The 14,903-nt window shown below is 40.0% G+C and overlaps 1 protein-coding gene across 1 annotated transcript in view; it reads left to right on the top strand.

Moving 5' to 3' along the window:
- LEMD3 (LEM domain containing 3) overlaps nt 1-14,903 on the top strand; it is a 76,137-nt gene that overhangs the window by 48,809 nt on the left and 12,425 nt on the right. The window lies entirely within an intron of this gene.

The raw sequence follows: 14,903 nt of genomic DNA, 5'->3' as shown, positions 1-14,903 counted from the left end.
GCTTATTCACCCGCTTTGTCTTCAGCGGTTGTGTCGGGAAGGTGAGCATCATAGAATGCCAATTTAATAGAAGAAAGTATTCTTGCATTGAGGGAATACTTCACTGGAGGTCCAATGTCCTTCTGCTACCTTAATATTAAACCTATATATATATGTGCACATGTATCTATTTCCCCATCCTCATATGTAAATATATTTGCATATGTACCTGTCTTTATTTAGACCTCTATAAATGCCCAAGTACCATTTTCAGGTTTTAAAATGCTGTGAAACCTCCTATGACTTATCTTTATCTTTTATGTAATTTGAGCTTCCACTAGCGAGAAAAAAAAGATAAATAAGAACTTTCTCAATAGAAATGGTACTAGGGTATAGAAAAAGCTTTTAATTATTATAATAATATTTAGTTTCTTAACATCAGATTGTGTTGATGATTTGATTTATATAGATGGTACATAAAAGGGAAACAGCGTTTAAATGCATGAATGAAAGATAACTTTTGAATATGGCATTTATGACATAAGTATTTATATCTTTTCCCCTGTTTCAATTAGAGTGAGCATTTACTTATCATTGAACAGATTTTTTTTAAACAATGCATTTATGACTGAAAAATTTTCTATTTATGACAAAATTGGTTTGATTTTCAGTACTAGGAAAGCATTCTAACCTTTGCATATTATATTTGATTACCTAATTATTTCTTTAGAAAAATACTCATCATCAAAAAAATTCTTTTCATTTTGGGTTAAATCTTAACACAGCAAAAATTCACTATTTTGAAAGACTTAATATTCTAAGTCTTTGAATATTGCTCTGTATTCAAAGAATTGCTCTATAAAGTTGATATCAAATAATGATGACGAAAACGTATATTACAGACTTTCTGCTTGTGAAAAGAGATCTATTGTAAATTCCGTGTGCCGTATATACTTGTGTATAAGCCAAGTTTTCCAGCACATTTTTAATGTAGTTTTTGTGGTAAATTTAGGTGCATTAGCTGATATTGGGGTCGGCATATACTCAAGTATATATGGTATTTCTACTGTGATTTTAGCAGCAGCATAATTAAGCTTTGGATCCAATAGTGAATACCCAAAGAATTATAGCACTTAGGTTGGATATCTTCAGCACTAAAACCACACCCACTGTTGTCTAGTGGATTCCAACCCATAGCAACACTCTAGAATGGAGTAGAATTGCCCTGCTGGATTTCCAAGACGAATCTTTTCAGAAGTGGACTGCCACATCTTTCTCCCACAGAACCGTTGATGGGTACTAATTGCCATCTTTTGGTTTACAGATAAACACTTTTGCCACAGCACCACTTGGGCTCGTCATCACACACGCTCGCTGAAAAATTCCATTATCATTTAATTGCTTTTCCTTCACAGACTTTTTGAAGCCCTCATAAAAGCCCAATAAATACTAGTATACATACAAGTGATGGAAATACATCTTTATGAAGTTTTGCATTTGTAGTTTCTGGCCCTGTGCTGCCCTTGGACTAGCAACCTATCCTTTATTAGCCTTAGTTTCCTCATCTCGGTTATCTCAGTTTCTTGTAGATCAGTGGTTCTCAAACTTCCTAATGCCGCGGCCCTAATACAGTTCATGTTGTTGTGACCTGTTCCCCCCCCCTCCCCACACACACACCATAAAATTATTTTGGTTGAGAACCACTGTTGAAGAGGGAGATAGTATTAATTGCTGAAGTAGCTTATGCAAAACACTAAGCAGGTACAATAAAAGATGGTATTTACCAACTCACTCCCATTTGGGCTCTTCACATTAAGCACCCAAACCAGACACCTGTCATGAAGTAGATTCTGACCCAGAGATCCTATTTAGTTCTGGAAGTGTAGATCTTAACAGAAGCAGGCAATCTTGTATTTCTTCCAAGGAGTAGCTGGTGGATTTGAACACCGATCCTTCAGTCAGCAGCCCAGTGCTTATCCATCAGCGCCACCAGTGCTCATTTATCCTGAGTACGCAAACCAAACCAGACTCACTGCCTTCGAATCAATGCCAACTCTGGTGACCCATAGGACAGGGTAGAACTGTCTTTGAGTTTCTGAGATTGTTAACTGTTTAAGGCAGTAGAACCTACCCACACCACACCACACCACACCACACCACACCACACCACACCACACCACACCACCCCACTCTCCTCACAAGCACCAGTGGTTTCAAAGTGCTGAGCCTCTGGATCACAGCACAATGCATAACCACTGTACCACCTTCAATAGGACGGAGTAGAACTGCCCTTGTGGGTTTCCAAGACTAACTCTTTATGGGAGTAGAAAAATGCACTTCTTTCTTCCACAGAGAGGCTGGAGGTTTTTAACTGCTAACCTTTGCAGCCCAACATCACAATCATTATGCAGCAGCATGTGTGCCAGGCACTCTATCCCTACACTTTCATCAAGTCCACTCTGACTCTTAGTGACCTAAAGAGCAGTGTAAACCAACCCCTGTGGGGTTTTGAGACGTAACTCTTTATGGTACGGAGAAAGCCCTCCAGAGGCGCAGTTGGTGATTTTTAATTGCTGACCATGTAGTTCGCAGTCTCTTGCTCCTGGAACTCAAGCATAGTATTTAGCAAATGTATGATGGAGGTTGTTTTCTTGACTTTGAGTTTTTACATTCAGGCGCGTTTCCCCCCCCCCCCCCCTTAAACCTTTCTTCTAAAGAAAATTTGAATAAAGATATTTGGTAAGCCTAACATTTGAGATTTTGAATGTTTCATTTGTGAAAAGTTAAGAGGTCCCTCTAGTGGAATACTTAAGAAATACACATATTTGCGGAATCCCGATTAGTTAAGCTAGATGGTGGGAGCATACATTATTTACAATGAGGTAATGAATAGTGAATAAGTTTACAGGTCTCTTTTAAAATCTACTTATACCATAAAACAATGAGTATGATTATGATTTATTTTAAAAAATAGGAAAGATGATAGCTGTCAATGTGCTTAAATTATGGGACTAGCAAACTTTAAGACCTAGTTAAGAGTTCTAATCACTATTAACAGAATTGTATGTGTATAAAAAATTAGTATTCTGAGAAGTTTGATGAGATGGAAATGTCATGATAATTATAATTTATCAAGCACAATTTATCTGTTAGCCTTAATTATGCAGTGTTTCATAAGAGGACTAAAGCTCAATAGTCATCCAACAAAGCTAGTCTGTGATAAGACTGAGAATAGAAGCAGACTACTTGTTCCCTCTTCTCACTATACTGTTCTGCCCACCTTGTCAGTGGAAGGACTGGGCTCATAGAGCTTTAGTTACCGAGTGGACAACGACATCATTTCTTTTGTCCCCACTTCAGGTTATATGTAGTCTGTAAGGGAGCCGCAAATCTGATCTTTTCCTTGCCTGATTCTAAATATGAGAGGATCTTTCCTTTATTTCTAGAGGTGTGAAGAATCAAGTTCCCACTGAATCATCAATAGTTAAATCATATGTAGGATTAATTTATTTCTGTGTGTTATTTAAAAGATACATGTGGTGTCTGAGGGTGAGTTAGAAACCCCCGCTACCAATGTTGTGTGCTTCGAGTTGGTCCCAACTCATAATGTGATCCTGTAGATAACAGAATGGAGCACTGCCTGGTTCTGTGCCATCCTCACGATTGTTGTATTTGAGCTCATTGTTAAAGCCTCTGTGTCAATCCCTCTCATTGGAGGGTTTCTTCTTTGCTGCCCTTCTATTTTGCCAAACATCCTTTTCCAGAGACCGGTCTCTTCTGATACAATGTGCAAAATACACGCTGCCCTTGTCTTAAGGAACATTCTGGCTGTACTTCTTCCAGATCAGATTTGTTTGTTCTTCTAGCAGTCCACCAAACCAAAATCAAACTTGCTGCCACCGAGTCAATGCTGACTCATTGTGACCCCCTGTAATTTTCCCAGATTGGAACTGTTGACTGGGATAGAAAGCCCAGTCTCCTGCAAAACGGCTAGTGGTTTTGAACTGCTGATCATGCATATTGCAGCCCAATGCTTAACCACTATGCCATCAGGACAGTCCATAATACTATTCAAACATCAATTCCTTGTTGCTTTTTGGTATTCATTGTCCAGCTTTCCTTTGAAGCTACTGAAAATAGTGTGGCGTAAGTCAGGTGCACCTTAGTCTCAAAGGGACATCCTTGTTCTTCAACACTTTGAATATGTCTTGTGCAGCAAATTTGACCAATGCAGTTTTGTGTTGTTGTTGTTGTTGTTGTTAGGTGCCATCCAGTTGGTTCCGACCCATAGCGACTCTGTGCCCAACAGAACCAGACACTGCCCAGTCCTGTGCCATCCTCACAATGGTTCCTATGCCTGAGCCCGATGCTGTAGCCACTGTCAGTTCATCTCATCAAGGGCCTTCCTCTTTTTCCCTGCCCCTCTATCATCAAACAAGAAGTCCTTCTCCGGGAACTAGTCTTATCCCGACAACATATCCAAAGTATGTAAGGGAAGCCTCACCATCCTTGCCGCTAAGGAGCACTCAGGCCATGCTTCTTGCAAGACGGTTTTTCCTTTTAGCAGTCCCTGATACTTGCAATAATGTTCTTGAGCACAATTCAAATGCATCAGGTCTTCTTTGGTCTTTCTTAGTCAATGTCCAACTTTCATAAGCATCTGCGATTATTGAAAATACCATGCCTTGCAGCAGGTACACCTTGTCCTTAAAGTAACATTGTTTTTAAACATTCTAAAGAGGTTTTCTGTAGCAGATTTACCTAATGTAGTATGTCTTTTGATTTCTTGATTGTTACTAGTATGAACACTGATTGTGGATCCAAGTAAGACAAAATCCTTGAAAACTGCAACCTTTCCCCCATTTTGCCATTTTGCTTAGTGGTCCAGTTGTGTGGATTTTGTAAGCAGCGTGGAGGAGGCTATATCTGACCCCTCTGACTTCCCTATTGCCGGAGGCAGGGTAGGTATGCCATCACCCTTTTCTTACACCAAATGCTCCTCCCATGCTTTCTACTGCTTTGCTGGGTTTGATCATTCATTGCAATAGCTACACAGAACAGAATTAAGGGGATTTATTAGGGAAGTTAATTAACAGGTAAACTAGCCAGGATTAGTAAACAATAAGGGGAGTCCACAGCAATTGGTCCACAACAACACTTCTCAGCCAGCAGCCTAGTCTCATCCTCAGCATCTCCATTGCATTGTGCCTTGGCTTCTGCCTATGTTAACAAGAATGCCTACCTGCTGCTCTGCCTTGCAGTCTCTTAGTCTAGGTGTTGCTCCTCTGTTCATGATCTCCTTGTTTCATCCTCTGATGCCTCTGGTCTCAGCCTCCACCAAATTGAGATCTTGATTGTACTACGCCATTTCCTGTGGTCCTGGGATTCTCTCTTCCCGCTAAAATGGCTCATCCTTCTTTCCTGGGCAGTGGCAGGTATTAGTTACACATGTTTGATTTGCATAGGCCCTCCCAATCATTTGGTAGTATTTAGAATCATGGATAAAAGAGCCTTGTTGAGAAAATTCACTCCACTACAAATGCATCATTTGATATCTTAGCTGTTGTTGCTTCCATGCTTATGCATCCAATCCAAATGAAATCCTTAACAACATCAATCATTTCTGTATCAGAATGTTGTCTGTTGGTCCAGTAGTGAGTAATTTTGTTTTCTTTACATTGAGTTGCAATCCATACTGAAGGATGCAGTCTTTGATTTTCATTAGCAAGTGCTTCAAATCCTCACATTTAGCAAAGTTGTGTCATCTGCGCATCACAAGTTGTTAATGAACCCTCCGATCCTGGTGCCACATTCTCCACATCATCCAGCATACAGTGATAGATAAGTATGGTGAAAGGGCATAACCTGCACAGACACTCTTCCTGTTTTGAAACCGCGCAACATTGCTTTGTTCTGTTTGAATAATGCCTCTTAGTCTATGTACATGGTCCACTTGAGTACAAAAAGGTGTTCAGGAACACCATTCGTCACAAAGTTATCTGTAGTTTGTTATGATCTAAATAGTTGAGTGCCTTTGCATAGTCAATAAAACACAAGTAAACATCTTTTTGGTATTCTCTGCTTTCAACCAGGTTTCACATCCTCTTCTGAATCTGGTTTGAATTTCTGGCAGTTCCCTGTCAATATACTGTTACAGGCAGCTTTTAATTATCTTAAAATTTTACTTGCATGTGTTACTAATGGTAATTGCTTGATAACTTCCACATTTTATTGGGTTGCCTTTCTTGGAACTGGGCACACGTGGATCTCTGCCCGTTGGCCACATAGCTGCCATTTTACATTTCTTGGCACAGATGCTTCTAGTGTTTCACCATCTTTTTGAAACATTTCAATTGGTATTCCATAAATTCCTAGAACCTGTTTTTGGTTAATGAGTTCACCTTGGACTTGCTCAAATGCCATTGGCTCTTAATCATATGCTCTCTCGGCATGGTTGGGTGCTGACCTGTTCTTTTGGTAAAGTGGCTGTGTATTCCTTTTATGGACGCTTCCTCCATTGTTTAATATTTTGCCCCTGGCATTCTGAAGCATTGCAACTAGGGACTTGGAATTTTTCTTCGGTTGAAGATACGTAGAGCACTTTTAGCCTTTTTGTTCTAACTCCACGTCTGTGCATTTCCTTAAAATATTCTTTGTCTTCAGCTGTCCTTTGAAATTTCTGTTCAGCACTTTTACTTCATCTTTTCCATGTTCTTTAGCTAATCTATATTCAAGAGAGTCTTCTGACCTTTAGTCTTTCTTAGATTTTTAATGACCTTTTGCTTTTTTCATATATTATATTCTTGATGTCATCCTACAACTGGTCAGGACTTCTGTCATTGTTCAGTGTGGTAAATGTGTTCTTGAGATGTTCGTTAAATCCTGGTGTGATATGCTTATGGCCATATTTTGGTTCTTGTGTAATTATTTTAATTTTCTTCAACTTGAACTTCCATGTGAGCAGTGCATGGTGTGTTTTACAGTGACTCCTGACCTTGTTTTGGCTGTTGCTATTATGCTTCTTCATTGTCTCTTTCCATAGATATAGTCAGTTTGATTCTTGTGTATTACATCTGATGAAGTCCATGTGTTTAGTTTCTATTTATGTTATTGAAAAGAGTATGTGTTAGTCTGGGTAGACTAGAGAAACAAATCCATGGAGACATACGTGTATAAGGGAGAGGTTTATATGCAAGAGCAATTGAACATTGAGAAAACGTCCCAGCCCAGTCCAGATCAAGTCCATAAGTCTGACATTAGCCCATATGTCCGACAACAATCCTTAAAGTCGTCTTCAGACTCATGAAACACATGCATTGATGCCGAAAGCAGGATGATCACAGGCCTGTGGGTAGAAAGTCTTTGGATCCCGTGCTGTTGTAAGCATCTCAGCACTGGCAGGAGTCTCTACATTGCTTCTCCAGCTTCGGAGGTCTTGTCAGCTGCCATGCCTCCCAGGGAGTTATTGGGGAGGGGTGGGGGGAAGAGGTGTCTTCCGCCTCCAAGGAGGTGGAAGTACCAGATTTCCCAGAATTCTCAGGAGAAGGCCATGCCTGCAGAAGTCTCTTTGGCTAGCTCCAGATTGACAGCCTAGACTCCACCCCTACACTCTTTTTTAAAAAAAAATCATTTTATTAGGGGCTCATACAACTCTTATCACAATCCATACATACATCAATTGTGTAAAGCGTATTTGTACATTCATTGCCCTCATTATTCTCAAAACATTTCCTCTCCACTTAAGCCCCCAGCATCAGGTCCTCATTTTCCCCCTCCCTCCCCACCCCCTCTCCCTCATGAGCCCATGACAATTTATAAGTTATTATTTTGTTATATCTTGCCCTGTCCGACATCTCCCTTCAGCCACTTTTCTGTTGTCCGTCCCCCCAGGGAGGAGGTCACATATAGTTCCTTGTAATTGGTTCCCTCTTTCCAACCCACTCTCCTACCCTCCCAGTATCGCCACTCACCCCACTGGTCCTGAAGGGATCAATCACCCTGCATTCCCTGTATTTCCAGTTCTTATCTGTACCAGCGTACATCCTCTGGTCTAGCCAGACTTGCAAGGTAGAATTCGTATCATGATAGTGGGGGTGGGGAGGAAGCATTTAGGAATTAGAGGAAAGTTGTATTTTTCATCGTTGCTACATCGCACCCTGACTGGCTCATCTCCCCAAGACTCCTCTGCAAGGGGATCTCCAGTGGCCTACTAAGGGGTTTTGGGTCTCCACTCCGGTCTCCCCTCTCATTCACTATGGTAAGATTTTTTGTTCTGATGATGCCTTATACCTGATCCCTTCGACACCTCGTGATCGCATAGACTGGTGTGCTACTTCCATGTGAGCTTTGTTGCTTCTGAGCTTGATGGCCGCTTGATTACCTTCAAGCCTTTTAAGACCCCAGATGCTATACTTTTTGATAGCCAGGCACCATCAGCTTTCCTCACCACATTTGCTTATGCACCCATTGTCTTCAGTGATCCCTTTGACACCTCATGATCACACAACACCCCTACACTCTTAATCCTTAAATCGACACCAGATTAGGTGACTACCACAGAGTATTACAAGGAAAAGCCACTGGTGTTTGAAAATTCCTGTGAACTCCAGCTTTGATTCTCTCTTCAAGGCCATGTTTTCCTACTACTGTTGCTTTTTGTTTCCTACATTCTCATTCCAGTTGCCAGTAATTATCGAGGTATCCTAATTGTGTGTTTGATCAATTTTAAACTGAAGAAATTGGAAGAATTCTTCAATTTCTTCATCATCGGAGGGAATAGTGTCAGAGTTTAAAGTGTGAGATTTGGTTTGCAAAAGGCTAGAGAGGACAGTGGGAGTCCAAAATACATGTGCAGGATCTCCATAGTGAATAAGCCTCCAGTGATTTCCCTCTGACCATCACTAAGGGATGGGAATAACCTGCTAACGAGGCAGAATATTGGAGAGACGACTGTAGTAGATTAAAATGATAAATCTGACTGGAACGGTTAAAAACCATGTCACTTGATTTCCTTCCCTGTGATACACTTTGGGCTTGATACGGCTTTTAATATTTTCTGTGGTCCCCCCCCCTCCCGTCTTATGTTGGGGTTTTATTATCTCTGCTGTATTTTGTCATTGTTAGTAGCCTTCTTGAAACTTTATTATGTGTTCTTCTATGATTTTTGGTATATGCAACCCAGGATAAGTGAATCTATAGAGACAAGAGATAGAATAAGGATTCTTTCGGGGCTCGAGGGGGAGCTGATATCAAGGAGTTCAAGAAGGAAGAAAATGTTTTGAAACTGATTTTGGTAGCAATTGTACATTATTGCTTGATGTGATTGAACTATGGAATGATATAATGCCTGGGTTAGCTCCAAATAAAATAGTTTGGGGGGTTAAAGTTCTGACTACAAAGTAAAAAAAAAAAAGAACTGTGGTTTTTTTTTACACTGAATCTGACATTTGTCATTTCTAGCATAGTAAACAGTGATCAACTCAAACTGACCAGCGTGAGTCTAATTTAGTTCATTAATGCCTAGAATTCATGACAACTCTGTCAAACAGGGTAGAACTGTCCTTGTGGGTTTCCAAGAGTGTAATTCTTTACAAAAGTGGAAAGCCTCATCTGTCTTCCAAGGAACGGCTGATAGTTTCGAACTGCTGACCACTCAGTCAGCAGATCAATGTGTAGCCACTATGCTACCAGGACTCCTTTGCTGTCAGTGAATTGACTTGATGGCAGTGGGTTTGAGAATGCCTAGGACATTAATTGTTAGGGGTTTCGTTTATCTTTGATGACTTCCAAGTTTTCTAGATTCGTATTTTGCACATTTCAAGTTCTGGTGATTAAGAATGGATGCAGTTGTTTCTGTTCATTTTGAGTCATGCCTCGTCAGTAAATGAAGGTCAAAAACTCTACTCCATTCACATCTTTAAGCTCACCTTTACTTTGAGACAGCTCCTCCCCGTTCATGTTTTGAGTGCCTTCTTGTTGCTCACGGGGGCACTTTCACCCTGTATTCCAAGGAAAGGTCCCTGTGAGTTGACATTGACTTGATAGCAGTGGAGTTGTGCTTGTTTGTTTGTTTTCCCCACCCCGAGGGACTCATCTTCCTGCGTTTGAAGTGCAATGTCCCACCACTCTTCATGAGGTTCTCAGTGACTACTTCCTCAGACTCATGATCATAGTGACCCCGTGGAACTGCCCCTGTAAGTTTTTCACCAGTAAGCCACCGTGGGTCAAAATCTACTAGATTGCGTTGAATTATATTTTGGTTTTGAATCCCTCAGTAGTTACTGACTATTCCTTCCTCTGAGGCCATTCTCAGCCCAGAAGCGTTGGTGAAATCTGTTCACCATTGATGACCATGCTGGTATTTGAAATACCAGTGGCATCGCTTCCTGCACCACAGTAAGACAACCAGAGGGGTGGTGGGATTCTCAATAAAAACTCAAAACTTACTCTCATCAAGTCGATGCCGTCTCATAATGACCTTGTAGCACAGGAGACAACTGCCCCTGGGAGTTTCCAAGACTCTGAACTCTTTGTGTCAGTAGAGAGCCTCTGTGGTCTCAGTGACCCTTTGGCTCTTAGCAGTCCGTCACATAATCACCATGCCACCAGGGAGTACTCATTAGACTTGCTTTAAAAATAAAAACTCAGATTCCTTGTACTTTTTTCATTAGATAATAGGAAATGTTTCTTTTAGGTGTGAGAATGCCTTGCCGAAGGTCTTGGCAGCCCCCACCCCCCACCCCCACTGCCCACAAGAGAAATCTAGAGTATGGGTTATATTTGTATCACCTAGGAACTGTGGTTTTTAAGGTGTTTTTTTTAAAGAGTGTATGACAGAGCCAGAGATTCATATAGTTGCAAAGCCTAAAATATCTTTTACCAAAAAGGTGGTTCCATTTTTTCCTCACTACAGTGTTCCAGGTAGATACAGTGTTTAATATAACAGGTTAGCCTCCTAAAATCAAGTAAATGTAATCAATATACAAGTTATATTTAGTTAACTTAAACTCAATCCAACTTTCATACCAAGAAAATTTTGCTTCGAATCACTGTAGAGGTCTCCCTTGTGGCATGTTTGTGGAAGTGACAGTTTATTAAGTGACGCCCCATTACATCTTTAATTGAGGATACATGTAGAATTTTCAACTATTTTTTGAGATTTTATACTCAAAGCGAATGTTTTAAGATTTTCCTATATTCATAATATGGGATATTGAATGATACGAAAATTTCACAGATAATGGGGAAAATAGCAGCAGGTACCCTTTTCTTTATACCTTCATTATCCCAAGTTTTTAAGACTTTTTCTTCTCATTCTCAGTTTATTAGATAGAGGTCCTTGCTAGTTTACATAGTTAAGAATAGATAATAATATTCACAATATCTTCTGCCTAAATATATCTTTATATTTAAAATATATGATTAGTATATTTGGAAATCCATTTTTACATTATCTCAAATTTGCATTATAATATAATATTCAAACTTCAATTTAGTAATGTACAACATGTTCTGAAACTCTGCATAAACATGCCTTGAAACCTCCAACCTTCTTTACCAATTCTGACACTCTACTTCACTTCAAAACCTACAGCCTCTTTGCTTCTGCCCCGCTCAGGCAGAGCTCCTTTAGTGCTGCCAATACATACCCCAAAGGCAGTCCAGTCCACTCTCAGCCTCAGTCCAAGGACACTAAGCTCCAGTCTTATATGTCAGCAAACCTAGCTCCCCCAGTTCAGCGCTGGAGGTATCACAGTCTGCAAGCGAGGCTCCTACCCAAATGCACTCCTCTTTACTCCCTGGATGGGGAAGGCCACCCTTCTGTTTTGCACTCTGGCTCTTGTTCTACTCTGGCCACGCCTCTGGTGTCACTACTATTCTGAGTCGTGGACTGAGGAATTTTGGTGCACTGAAATCTTAGGGGTCCTGGCTCTTCTTTCTGAAGATCTCTTTCATACCTAGCTGGGTAACAAGCTGATAAATCTGCTAGATTCCATATACCTTATTTGCGTGGTCCTACCCAATCAATCATTTGGTGGGAGTAAGAAAGATTATAGCTAGAAGAGACATATAAAAGTTATAAGGTTTTGAAGCTCCTCATGGAAAATCTTATTTTGTTCTATTAAAAAAAAAGGCAAATAGAGGAGCAGTATAGATAGTATATCACCTTATGCTTAATACTTAAATTTAAAATACAAACACATTTACTGTTAAGGAACAGTTGTTAACACCTCTTGATGTCAGGTCCCTTTTATTAGACACTTAAAATGACTAAAGGCCTCAAATGGTTTTTATTCACGAACTAGATGGATAGATACTAATCATATTAGAAACTCAAATGGGAGGGAAAATGCAAATTTGTTCATTAAGAACAACAATGAACTTAATGATAATGTAATATAATTTTATCCTTATATTCTCCAAAATGAAAACAGTTTTGTGTCATTGTTATTTTTACAAATTTTTTAAATGTCCAATTTAATAGTAGACAATTAAATTATCTTTTGTTTTGGCTGTAATATATGCTATATCGTTAAGGAACTATATATTTTAATAACCTTTTCTGAGATTTATAGATATTCTTCTCTGACAACATTCTTCATATAATTTTAAAAGATAAATTGCAATGTGAAAGTCAGAAATGATATCAGTGAACTTTGTACTGTTTCATAAATTCTTTAACCTGTCTTGCACTTTGAATGGATCCCCTCCCACCACTACCACTACCACCACACACAGCATGATTATACGATGTCGTGCATGCATTGCTCATTTTAAAAATTACGTTTTTTACTAAGTCATTGCAGTTCTTCTAAATGTTGATAACTTTTACTATGGCATATCAAAAACTCACTGCCATCTAGTTGATTCTAACTCAGTGACTCAATAAGGCAAGGTAAAATTTGGGTTTCTGAGACTAACTTTTTAGGGGAGTAGAAAGCCTATTCTTCCATGGAGCCACTGGTGGTTTTGAACTGCTGACCCTTAACCATTACATCACTACATCACATGAATTAACTTACAAGGCTTTTATTTGATCTCTAATGTGACACTGATAAGTTGTTTTAACATATCACCACCAATCTCATTGGAAAAGTCTTGAGAAGCTGTCATGCTCACTCACAGTTATGGATGTTTTCAAAATCTGCTCTTGAAAGCTTGAATTTTATCATTGCTAACACTGTCAGTTTTTCTCTTAAGGTGACAAGCTCACTTCATTCACTTGTCAAATTTTCTTCATCTAAAAATAGTGTCTTATAACAAAGTATCACTTATCACAATGATTCTTTAAAAAGAAACTGCTGAAAAAACCACCAAAAATCTGTAAATACGTTCAAAAGAGAGAGAAGAAAACAGGAAAAATGATGGTGAGCATGTGATGACTTTGTTCTTTCTCTCCTTGGTATTCTCCATTATGAATGCTGTTTTGTATATTATATAATTAAGGTATTATACAAGCGCCCCCTAACCCCCAAAAAAACAACAACAGCCGGCCAGAGCTTTAGTAACATGCATTTCCCCCACTAGGCAAGTATCAGTGTAGTGTACCCAGTGACATAGCCTGGGAAGGGTCTCTGTTCACAGTGAATTTTTTTGTAAGAGCAGTTTCGCTCTTGTTTTTTGTGATTTAAGATAATAGTGTGCAGCTGCAAAATTGTGTTTCCTGCATGGAAAAATGCTGCTGAAACTGTTGTGATGTTAAACACACCTTACAAGGTCAGCACTATGGGAAAAACTCAAGTGTACAAGTGGTTTTCTTGTTTCAAAAAGGTGAAATGACGGAAGGGAGTGCAGCAAGGGGAGTAAAGTAACAAAATCCCCAAGGAATCCTGAAAATAGACTTCTGACTTGGGGGACAGGGCTTGGCACCTCAACAGACCCAATTGGAAAACATTCATAAGAGTCAGCAAACAGACCTGGAACTATCTCTCCCCCCCTCCCCCCACCCCCCATTTGCTGTATGTCTATCTACATAAGATAGGCAGGATAAATAATCCCGAGGAAAAAACAACGGGACTAGCAGTTGCAGGGCGGGCGGGCTTAACAAATTCAGGGATAAGGGAACAAGAGATCTAAAATTGATGGCAAGGAGTGGGTAAAATGTCTGGTGGGGTTTGATCAACTGCAGTATGTCCAAGAGGAATTACTGAGAGCCAGCTGGAGGGTGAGCATAATAGTCGGGCAGGAGGAAGGTGAAAGGAAATAGAGGACAGAACTAGGAGGCAGAAGCTATTTATAGAGGTGTAGCTATAGGTATGTATGTATGTAAATATATTTATAATGATAGGGATAGGTGATAGTGTACATATATTTATATGTTAAGTATTAAGATAGCTGATGGACTTTGAGCCTCTACTCAAGGCCTCCCTAAACATAAGAACACGTTGTTCTAATAACCTGGCACTCTTTGAAGACAAAATGGATGCTTGAGCAAATGTGGTGAAGAAAGTGGATGGTGCCTGGCTGTCAAAATATGCAGTGTCTGAGGTCTTAAGGGCTTGAAGTTAAACAAGCAGGGAAGCAAATAAGCCCACATGGAAGAAGCATACCAGCCTGTGTGTGATCATGAGGTGTCGACAGGATCAGGTATCAAAAGATCCCAAAACAAACTATATCAATGTGAAAGAGTGGAGTGGAGACCCAAAGCCCATCTGTAGATGATTGGGCATCCCCCCACAGAGGGGTTACAACCAGGGTGTAGTATACCACTGATGAAACACACATTAATTTACTTCCTGAATGCCATGACCCAGTTCTACCTTACAAATTTGACTAGACCAGAGTACACACATAGGTACAGATAAGAGCTCTCAACACAAGGAATCCAGGATAGACAAACCCCCCAGGAACAGTAGTAGGAGTAGCAATATGAGGGTGGAGGCTGCTGGGAGGAGGCAACCCGTCACCACATTGGATATATAGCC

This window comes from Echinops telfairi, unplaced genomic scaffold (assembly GCF_000313985.2).
Source record: "Echinops telfairi isolate 266 unplaced genomic scaffold, ASM31398v2 ScPeMD7_2;HRSCAF=8, whole genome shotgun sequence".
NCBI lineage: Eukaryota > Metazoa > Chordata > Mammalia > Afrosoricida > Tenrecidae > Echinops > Echinops telfairi.
This window is presented reverse-complemented; position numbering and strand designations above follow the sequence as displayed.